Genomic DNA, 12,318 nt, shown 5'->3' with positions numbered 1-12,318 from the left:
GATCCTTCACCTGAAAGCCCTTTTGTTAAAATTCCAGTTTAGTTTCTTGCTGTTTGACTGGAACAGCTTCTGCCAGGGGTTTTTGCAAAAATGCTTTACATTTGTATTTAAAAAAAAAAATAGAACAGTCTGATTAAGCCTCATTTGTAGCTTTTTTGTTGTTGTTATTTGAATAAGTGCCCAGGGTTGATTGTGATTAGACAGAAAACATGTGGTTCAACAAAAGATAAGTGTAAGAATTAATTTTCTTTTTTTAATTTTGTGTTTATAGCTAATGCAATAACACATGTAGTGGATGTAATAATATAGCACACATAATATTGTAACAAGTCCAAAAATGATCCATTTTCTACCGCTTCATGCAATCAAGGATCATGAAGAAATTGGAGACTATCCAGACAAGCAATGGACGCAAGACGAGATACAGTACACTCTCAATGGGACACAAATGCTGTACATTTTACATAACATATTATGAATGCTAAGCTGTGCTTGCAAACTTGCAATATTTAAGGCACCACAAGGAAAAAGTATTGAGCACATACAGTATAGCTGAATGCAAAAGTTTGTCAAATCTGATGACACCAGGTTCCAGTTCCAGTAGTTCTAGAACATGTGGGACACAAAATCTGAGGCACTTAAAACCCTGCTGGCTTCCTTATCTTGGCAGAACATGTTACATCACTACAATATAATAGAGTTTAAAACAACACAGTAAAATATATGCACACAGTAGTGAGGCAAGAAAAATAACAATACAATTTTAAAAAGATGGCTATGGTGAATTTAGATATGCTGTATTGCACATATGCCTAACTCAATTTTTTCATATTTTGTAACACAACTATGGATTCCAAGTTATAACAATTAAGGTATTCCCAGCATATATCTTTCCAGTTCCACTAAGAAATAACTGTGGCTGTGAAGCAGTGAAGCTTGAGATTTCCACTCTTCTGTTTTGATACACCCCATCCTGGCACTCTAAGCATGAGACTCATACAGTACCATCAAAATAAAGAAAAAAAGCTGTATAATTTTATTGTCATTTGTATATATTCAAATAAATTATTAAATGACGTCGTATTGGTGTCAGTAACTACAATTGCATGATTCCTTGCTACTGTACTATCGCATAATGTTAAACTTGGTATACTGTACTGTATAATGTAAATTGCCCTGGATAAGGGTATTTGCTAAGCACGAAACAGCAACAATAATATTACCACACAACAAGACCACACATTCATCGGCTGCTATACGAAACAAATGAAAATGCACTTAACCAGAGAAAAATCATTACGTACTGTAAACTCCAGTGTGTGCCAGAAAAGAGATACTAGTCTGAAGAATTCGATTGTGCACCAGGGCATACATTTTAAAGGAAAACTGTTTTGGACACAATGAAACCCTTTCATATTAGTTTAGTGAAGTTTGGAGGCAGTTCAATAAGGGCGTTGACATACTGCAGGTACAGTGTCATCAGAATATTGAGTAGCCCTCAGGCATCTTGGGAAATTTTCAAGGCCAGAGTCCTTAGACAGAAGTGTTAATTCCTTCATCAATCACAATGGTGAGTGTATCCAAAGAGCAGATGGCTGAGATTTATCGCAACTAGGCTGTGCTATCAAATACTGGGCTGAAACAGTAAAGCTATAAAACATTCCTCCAGCCTTTTCTGTAAGTACAGTATTTTTTAAAATAACCGAATCAAATAAAGAATTATAGTTTGCTCTCAATTTAGATAGATAATTTAGAAGTTGTTTTATGAAATCATTCAAAAGATAAATGGCTGTCCAAAGTACAGTATGCATTTTGACTATGAAAGTTGGTTCACCAATGGATTGACATCATATGCACAGTGCTAGGTAAGGTTTGCTCTATGCTTCAACTGAAACAGGTGTGGTCTGGAACTGGGACACCTAAAAAATACATTTTGTTGATCATACATAAACAGGTTGCTTTATTTCATTTTCACTTTGCTTCCTAATGTCATGCTAATTGTGCATGTCATATTGAATAGGTGACTAGTTCTAACATTTGTTTACATGCTGCATCTGCCTTTCCCATTACTTCACATAAATTTATTTTACTGTACAGCCTGTAGCTTTACAGGATTATATCACAGTATGCCACATTTTTACTAGAAAGTTAATAAGTGGAAGAATTTAACAGACCCGTGGGCACTTGTAAGATCTGTGTTCTCTTGTACTCTTTCACATTCTGAAACTCACATAATAATAATGTAAAAGAGCTTCAGAATCTTAAGTTTTACACAAGACACAGAAGGACACAGAATTGTAAATCAAACATAGCTGTAGTTACATTAATAACTATTTGAAAAGTTTCTTGGCTAAGTGTCCGTATGACCTTTAAATTAAGGCCCTCTGGTCAGACAGTGCTCTTTCGCAAGTCTGTTGCGAATTCCACAGACCACTACTTTAATTAGTCCAGACATGCTTTTAATGTCGGAGCACATAGCGTCACCAAAGACATTTTAGTTTAGCACTGAGTAAAACAATGCTTGTCACTGTAAGATATATTAGTGGATTGTTCAATGCATTAATAACTGTTATGATGTTATTAAAATTTTGATTAATATGCATGCATCTTCCTGATTTGCTCAGGCTCTTTGGTAACTGCAGTACAATCAGAATTCCATAGCATACTCCCCCTTCTCCATGCCCTGATTCTTAATTTCTATAATTTCCACAGAAATGGAAGTCACTGGCAGGCAGCACACATAGACATCTGCTGCCTTCCTCCTTGCTGGCAGGGCTCCTGAGCCTGAATAAGTCTGAACGTATTTCAGTATTAAACAAAGCTTCCCTAGGTTAGTCATGTGCTGTTTGTTTGATAGTGGTGGGAGTGTATGTGTTAAAGGGGTTCATTCCTTGGCTTAATTTTTTTATTCACATGAGGTTAATGTTAAATAAAATCTTCCAGCTGAAGAATATACCAGTACGCATTATGACATTTGTATTTTTGAGAAAGAAATGCCGCAAATGTCACATTACTGCTCTTGCGTTTCAGACATGTGGTTGAATCCCCATTCTGTAATTTTGAAAACTGTGTGATAGGGGTCATTAGCTGAATGAACAGAATGCATAAGCAAGATAAAATAATTCAGAAAGCATTCAGAAAAGGAAAGATTCAGTTAACGAACATCTAAGTGATTCAAGTCACAAATTGTGTACAATTATAAGACTAAGGGTGAAGAAAATCACACTAGCAACAGGACTTTCTGTTAATGAGCTTCACATAAACTCACTTGTTGTAGTGAGAGGAAATGGCTGCCAGCAAGAAGGAAGCACCAAGCTCTCGTTCTTGTATTGTAACAATTAGAGACTATCATTCTGATTTTATTTATACTTCCTAAAAGGACTTTAATGTATTGATTTTACTGAACAGCTTATTGGATTTTAAGCTCCCATCAGAGGATATTAATCATTTTTAAGCATGGGAGTGAGGTGTGCTGTATTCTCATGGGTATTCCTGTGATATTCCCTCCAAGCTCAATTATTGTTCTCATATTAAAGGAAATGTACCTACCGTAGAACACATTCTGCATCATACACAGAGAATCAATGCATGTAAAAAATGCCCAGACACATTGAGTATGTTCATGTTCTTAGGTCTTTCTACCTTTACACTGAAGCTGTGACAATAAAAAGGATAATGTCACAGGAGCTGCTCCTGACTTCTGTGTGGTGCGTAGTACAGACCCTGTGCATGACAGTATAATCTGGAAGTGACTGGAGAAGGACAATGGGGAAGACACGGCAAGGATTAGACGGGATGATGAACAGGGGACAGTGTAGACAGTGATCTGGTGCGCCGGGGGAAGCGAGTGCACACTTGTCCAGGAGGAACTCCAACAGGGGGAAATCAGGTGCAGTCCAGGGTCCAAGTACCGGGAGATCCATCCAAACGAACACAGGGAAAAGGGAATCCAGGAACATAGAAGGTTAAAACCATAATGGAGCCAGGGGCTCTGAGCCCCGGGCACAGTAGTCAGGACGCCGTGATTAAGCCTGTGCCCTTGGGCTTCTCCTTAACCCGGTGATAGGCGGGCTTCCGGGCATCCTTCTTCCAGAGCCCTGAAACTCCAGACTTAAATAATAAGAGGTGGAAAAGGGGACAGGTGCGCGTAATGGCAAATAATACAAGGTGGAGTGCCCTCTAAAGGAGGGATTGACGATCGTGACAGATAGGGAGAGCTTTGATGAGCTGAGTGACCTAGCTCTTGTCACAGATGTTCTTATGTGTTACAAAAGAGTATGTACTGTTAAACAAAGTACAGTATACAATAGATTTCAACTGTTCTGTTGATGAAATAATAATTTCCATAGATTTCAGTTCTGTAGAATGGATGTGAAATATCGATGTGCTATTAACTTGCTATACCCATCATGCCCATTCTCCCTCTTTTTATATCAGAAGAGGATCCAAAAAAACATGTTGGTTAGGAGAATGAAAAGAGTGTGTCTCAAAGGAAACTACTGATTTATATCGTACATATATCCTAGAGAACCTACTTACCTGTCTTTGTTCCACACAGCTACATCTTCATTGAAGGTGCACAATTCTCCAGTGAGAGAGGTGCACTCTGAATTGAGTTGTCAGGTGATTTAAGACTTTATTCTTATAGAAGGTTGCAATGTCATGATGTGTATTTAACTTTATAGAGGAAGTAATTTGACCTTTTAAAGGGAAATAATTTAAAAAACAAGTACAAGAAAAGAAATAATGGTAATTAAAATACACACTAGTTACCACATTCCAGAAGAAAGGTATATATTTTTTAGCATTTTGTGAATTTCAAATAAAATGTGGTCATATTGTGGCACTTTCTAATTTTTTTTTCAAATCTTTAAGGAATATTTGAGATATTTTTGTTTTCACTCTGATTTTCATCTCTTCTTCTTTTTTGTAATGCTCAGCACTTCTAGTGCCACAATGATAGAGCACTTCTTATTAATTCTTAATATTTATCCACTCCAATTCACATCCAACTCCTTGTTCAAGGTCTAAGACCACCTCACTACTTCATTGACCATGGTCATATGAGGTGGAGACATTTAAGTTACTTAATGAGTGCTCTTCTTCCTCTGTGGAGGTTGTGGTTTATCCTGGGACATGTTTTCTAATATCCAGTGTTCAGTTCTTAAATTTCAAAGGCATTTAGCTCCTAAATATCAAGGTGCTTACACAGAAATTAACAAATACATTGGATTTGGTAATTTCAGAAGCTGTGACTTCTTATTCTGGAGAAATTGGTTTATTAAGTATTCCTACAGTACAGTATACTTCATAAGTGCTCGTATACACCAGTCGACAAAGCCCTCTGCATCTGCGTAATACAAGAGTAAACACTAAGTCGTTCTTTGCAACTTAACTTCAACTTCATATTTTCTAGGCGACTCATAAAAAGAAAAAAATCAAAGGAATAACAGAAAGCTAAGTTCTGAACTAGCTTAGAGCACCGCCAGAGATAAGATATGCCATTCACGACTTTGACATCCGCTGTTCCAGGACTGTCTAGAAGTCTAAAACCGGACACTAAGGTGATATCAAATATCATAACACTGCAGGTCTAAATCTCTAAATTTGAAACTCTAGGTTTCCCTGCATTGAAACTTGATTAGCAATTACATCAGTAATATATGAAACACTAGAGCGCTTAAATAGATATAGGAACTTATCAGATAAAAAAAAATAAAGTATCAGCTGAAATAGAAGTTCTTGTCTTGGTTTGTTTTATATAATCATTACAAAACACCTTAGATGTTATCAGGGATGTAATCATTACAACATTTGTATGTATCACAGTTAAATGAGCTATGCAAGTTCTTATAACAAGCTTCATATTTTTGAGAGCTTTTTAGTTGAAAGAGGAAACGGCAGAAATTAGGTAGGAATTCCTAAATCTTAATTAAAACTTAATGTGTTCTCTTAAAATTTTGGTTGCCAGGATAGCTTCCTAAAATGCTGGATGTCATTTGCATTTCCTGAAGGTCCTGTGTTTGCACCTTTTTTTCTCTGGATAATCTGGTTTCCTTCCACAGTACAAAGTCACTCTGAATTGCCACAGTGTGTGTACATCCTGTAATGGACTGGTATCCTGTCCGTGGTTTTTTACTATTAGTAGTAGTAGTATTAGTAGTAGTAGTATCTTAACAAGAATTAGGAGTGCTTAACAGAGGATTCAAACCTCCAGCCTTAAACTGTATCTTCCTTTGGACTAGGGGCAAACTGATTTCTGTACAGCATCTCAGCTGCTAGTTACTAATTAACAGTCTCTCAATTAAGATAATGTCCTTCCTGCAGATTCAGGAATGCATGACTGCTGAGGGGTAATAGACTAGCAGATGATACTAACAGCTTTCATCCCAATCCACATTCCCTCCTGTGTCCAAAGCCCATTTCACTATAACAAATCAATAGTACAAGGTTATAGTCCAGATGCACTCACTATAGGAGTAGATTAATACAGAGTGTGCAGAAAAAAAAAATTGGGATGCTTCACATAAAAACAAAAATGTCAGGTCAACCATCATGCAGTTTTGGAGTGTATTTGTCTTGACAGTATCTGAAGAATGCTTGCGTCTTCACCCGTTAAGAGTTTGCCCTTCATCCGTAACACTGATTTGTACAGAGGAATACACCCTCCATCAGGCTTCTTTCTTTTTGTATAGCCTCTGTATGCAGGCACTGACAATATCCACAATAATTCAATCAGTAGAGTGAGTTCAGTTTTGAAGACATTTACAAGATTCATGTAATTGTGTTCTACACTTGTGGGTCAAGAGTAATATTCCATTCCATCCAGTATCCATGAATCTCCCTTGGATGGGGAAATAATTTCCCCCATTTCCACTACATTATTATTAACTTTATTGGCTTGTTCTTTTCCTTTCTCAAGAGTGATTAGAGAAAAAGGTAATGTGATTTTGGAGTAGATTATATTACTTCTGCACACTGAGTAATGTCAAAGGAGTTTAGAGTACCAGAAACAATGGCACTGTATACTCACAAAGGGTTTTATGTGGATGAATGGACGCTTTGTAAATGGGTCTGCTCAAGCAGTCCCAGCCAGAATGGTGGACATTAATCAAGCAGTCATTATGTATTCTGGAATCTTTTTTGCTCTCACCTTAGAAATCTGCATCTTCCTCTGCCTTCTCTCATTCTGCCTAATGCTGTCATCATATACTGTGTTCTTTTTCATTGATTAATTTGTGCACAGTCAAGTGAATACAGTATTCTTTCTTCAAACTATCGTATTGTGAATGCAGAAAGAATCTGTTGCATTTCATATGATTGCAGCCTTTGACTAGAAATGCAATACCTAGAGCCAGGTACTGAAGCACTAATCCTTAAAATCTTTACTCTTCCTTTTTGTGCAAAAGCACTGCCGAAGTGATTGCCAAAACACCACACTGGTTGTAATGCCACAGTAAAATGCAAGACTTAATGACATGTGATTGATTTAAATTTCCTTCACTAAAAGGATAAATGTTATAGACTATTGAAATAATAATTGAATGACCTCAGCGGTGAATGTGTGAATAAGGAATTGATTTAGCTTTTTGTAGCTTTTGTAACACATTGCAAGGTCATCTTTAAGCAAAATTGATAATAACAGACCAACAAAAATAATCAATCATGTCTGTGGCAAGACAGATCTCTGTGTATCTGCTGAACTGGAGAATCATCCTCTAGGTTTCCAGTTAGTTTTCAATAAAAAAAAAGAATATACAAAAAATTAAAAACACAAGGAGGTCATTAAGCACATCTAGCTCATTTGGTTGTTAGTAGGTTGATCCAGGTGTTTCTTGAAAGGAGACAGGAGAACATGATAGCGTTAATTTCTTCCTGACTCCCAAAATTCTTTGAGTAAAGAAGTAACTCCTATTTTTTTCAATTTTAAATACAGTTTCTCTTAGTTTACATTTATGTCTTGTTTGGGTTTCACTGTTGTTTTTGAAGAAATCTCTTGGTTTGACTTTGCTAATATCTTTAATGATTTTAAATACTTGAAATAACTCTGCATAGAATTTCGTGTTCAAGACTGAAAAGATACAGTTGTTTTAGCTTGTCGTCCAGGATGTTTCTAAACCTAGGAATATTTGGTTGCATTTGGTTGCTTTTATATCAGTTGATTCTTGTACAGAATTATTTGTATCCTCATGACCAAAACTGTGAACAATATTTTAAATGAGGTCTTACTACTGCATTGTACAATTTCTATAGTGTTCTTTGATCAAAATTTTACTTTTAATTGAATAGCAAAGCATTCTGGTTGCCATTTTTGTTACTACCACATATTTTTTAGAATATGAAAATAATATCAACATAAACTATTAAGTCTTTTTCATAAGAAGCTTCATTAAGCTCAGTGTTTCCCATCTAACATTTATAGTTTACATTTTTGCTACCTGCATGTAACACTCTGCACTTGCCTGCATTAATGTCATCCGCCAGGTGTTTATCTTGGATTCTGAAAAGAGAAAAGAAAAGGAAAAGAGAGGATAGAAGAGTTTGTTATTAAAAAGATATGTCACCAGATTATTTCTAATCATTTTATTAAGCGCTCCTTTCCCTCTATATTTTTAAAACCATTTTGGCCCCTGCTCTCTAGACCTTGACATGGGGTGACCTTGCAGTGAAAAATATTGGAGACCATAAAAAAATGTTGAACAGACAATAGTTTCCAAGAAACAGAAATAAAAGACAAAAGAAACAGTCTCAGAGCAGAATCTGTGGCATGTGGCTGCTGTCCTGAGAGTGCAGAGGGGAGGCTCAAATGACTGGCCCTGACACTGGCAGAGCAGAAGCAAGCCACTGTAAATGATGGTTTTGTTCTGTGGTAAAATAGTTGTTGTGGGTTTATCCACAGCTTAGAGGTAAGTTCATGTAAGTCAATGGTTTTACTTTAAAATGTATTTTCTGTGGTAAAAAAGGAGTCTCACTTCCTAGCTGTCAGACTACACACTGGTAAGGGAGCACTCGTGTGTTTGATACCTGTCCCAAAATATTGCAATGCTAGTTCTGGACTACTTTTTGTAAAAATATTGAAATGATGACACTTCTTATTAGATTGGAAAGCAATATCCAGAGACCAGGGATAAACTCTGTAAAGTTTCAGTTCATACAAATGACAGGTATTGTGTAGAGTTGAACATACAACCTCACTTTAAAACTATCAAGTTTCCTTAGGCTTCTAAGAATGTATCCGATGTCAATAGATTTTTGCCTGCGTTATGTTAACCATAAATCTTTTTAGAAACTATTTCTGTATGTTCTTTAAGAATTCTGTTCTTGTTTAAGTTATTTTTTTTCCCATGCCTGCCCAATCAGAGATGACTGGAGATGCATTACTTAAGTATTGATCTGTTCATGGCATCTTCACTATTTATCTTTGGAGAGAAAATGATCCATAAACTGTTTCAGCAAAATTCATTTCATACCAGACTTGGAAAAGGATTCAGTATAGCAATAAAACAAAGTCTGAGTGGAATTTCATGCTTGAGGGATTTTATTGTATCTGTGATAAATCTCTTTTTTAAAAACAGAAAACACTGTGAATAAAAGAACAGAGATGGACACTTCAGGAAATAAAACCTCCAAAATTAAGCTCCTTTTTTAATGTCTCTCCATTCTCTGTTGCAGGAGTTGCAGCGCAATGACAAACCAGTGATTGCAGTCCGTGGAGTGAGGCAGATTGACAGCTCTAGACATTGTAATTCTTTCTTTTCAGAGTGCGCACAGCCGCTGATCCCCATGGACTGTGACTCTGCCACTGATGAAGATTGGAAACTCTGCTAATGTGTTGTGATGGGGAATTGCAGTGACAAGATCACACACTCAAAGACCACTTGCCTGAGAGTGTAATACAATATGTATCTTTACATGTAGATTTGAATATATGCTCTGAATCCCCAAAAGCTGTTCAATAACTTTGGCAAAAACATAAAAACTTAGCAAATATTCATAAATACATGACGTACCTGTTTTGTGAATAAGTAACCAAAAATATTTTAAAAGACTCTAATGCTCCATTTGTTTTTAACATCATGATATTGCAGGGACATTTTTTAAGATTCTAACTTTTAAATGCTTTTCTTATTTTTCTCACATCACAGATAAACTGTAAAGTGTGGCTCCTGAGCCCTGTAGTTTAATCTTGAGATGAGCTCCAAATACCAAAGCAATTCTGTGTTGCCTTTGGGATGAACTATTTCATGTTGGTGTTAGTTGTTAATTTAACTTTGTGACAGACTGTAAATAATTGCGGCTAACAGAGCTAAGTGTGTCTTAATCCCGTCAAAGGTTTGCTGTTCAAGCATGAGGCAGACTGCACTTCTACCATGGCTGTGCCTTGAATGTGAGACCAGCAGCTGTCCCTGTGTGCTGTGTCTGGCTGCCCACACAGAGGTCCCCATCTCTGCTCTCTCAGAGGAGTGGCTGTCCTCCATTTAGGCTGCACTGCTACGGATGGGCAGTTGGAATCAAGGAAGTGGGTAGAATCCATTATGGAAGGTGTAGCAGGCATCCACCTGTTCGCGCCATCTGGAATTCATCAGTCATGTCCTGCAGGAAGAAGCTGCACAGACAAGGTCTCTCATCTGTTAATCACAGGGCAGGGGAAGGCGTTTCCATTGGACAAGAACATCAGTGAGATTGAGAAGAGGCTGGGACAGGATCAGAACAGTCTGCACTAACATAATATGTGAGAACAACCAGAATAATGATGAGCCAACCAATCACTGTGTACATTAATTATCATTCTTAAAAATGCACATGCAGCCTGGGAAAGATCTAAAATAACATTTTAAAGTTGTGTGTCCATTTTACTTCACAGTGAGGCTTAGCAGTATTTCACAAAACAACTCTGTGAACAAAGCCTGTTCTGCTACTTAGTAAATAGGCTTACTAATGGTATAAATGCTGCTTTTGAAGCATTTACAAGATAAAGGAGAATGATACGTTCAAAAGATTGAAAGGTCCTGAGCGTGTTACTCATGCATTGGTTATGAGCATAAAATGAAGCCAAATTTGAATTCATTGTGTGACCTAGATTTCAGTTTGTTCGTAACACAACAAACAGGAAGCCATAAATCCGAATGTAATATTTTACAGAGGAATAAATTCGTTGGAAAATAGCTCTGATATAAAAAAACACATTAAAGCAAATTAAACAATGAAAAAATGCATTCCAAATAAATTGAAATTGTATTAAATCTTTAATTACTTCAAATCAATTTAGTGTTTCATGTCTTTTTCTCCCTATCCTGCTTTTTGTTCACCCTTTCTGTTTATTCTCTATGGCACACTGAATAAAACATTTCTTGTAATGACCAAGTGTACTTTCTTCGAATGCTGCTCATGTACACAGGCAGTGCTGGAGAGTATCAAACTGTGTTTAAATATTCACCAGTGCTAATGAGTGAGGTAAGTCATTTCAACAGCAATGCTCTATGGTGATGTTTTGGTTTAATCTTTTTTATGCATTTTTCTCTTGCATCCAGTGCATTAACCAGGGCAATCAATACTAACAAATGACCAGGCAGAGATCCTCAAAAGAGTCTGAAATTATCCTCTTGAGAGAAAGACTTCCTGTCAGGAGAAGCAATTCACTGTTCAGATATCTTCCTGCACAGGAGATGGAATGGACTTCAAGGGCTCTCTGCGAAAGGAGTCAATAGCCATAAAATAAGATTTTACAGTATGATATGAATCTGAAATAACTTCAAAAGGAATAAAGAGATTTTTATAACAACGACTAGACAAATCATGAAACATCAGAGAAAATAAACACTGTGTTTCTGCTAATAACCACTATTTTGCTTATGATTCATGATGCCACTATATGGTCATGCTCATGCAGTGTGATCTATTGCATTTGGTATACTATGTAGAGTGTAGAATGGAATATTGTCAGTCTGTGACAAAAATGTTAGGGCAGGGATGAAAATGGCAACTTGGAGAATAACAACATCCAGAGTCAAAACATCCATATGGATCTGTGTGGAGATGAAAGATAACAAACTTTGTGCTAGTTCAGTCACCTGGTCTGTCTTACAGGAGATAACAAATAAAATCAAATTAATATAAATGTCAGAGTAAGAACGCAGCTCTCACGATAAAGCGCAGACTAAATATTTTTTGTTACAGTTACAGTATATTAATAAGCAATGCAACAGGATTCATGAGAATTCCTGGATTATTACCTCTCTGCTTATTGTCTTCTCAACTCATTTGTCACAATGAAATCATTTTATATACATTATAAGAATAATAATAGTTTAATCTCAG

This window comes from Atractosteus spatula, chromosome 5, assembly GCF_055471065.1.
Source record: "Atractosteus spatula isolate fAtrSpa1 chromosome 5, fAtrSpa1.hap1, whole genome shotgun sequence".
Taxonomy (NCBI): Eukaryota; Metazoa; Chordata; class Actinopteri; order Semionotiformes; family Lepisosteidae; genus Atractosteus; species Atractosteus spatula.
Note: the sequence above shows the minus strand (reverse complement) of the source record.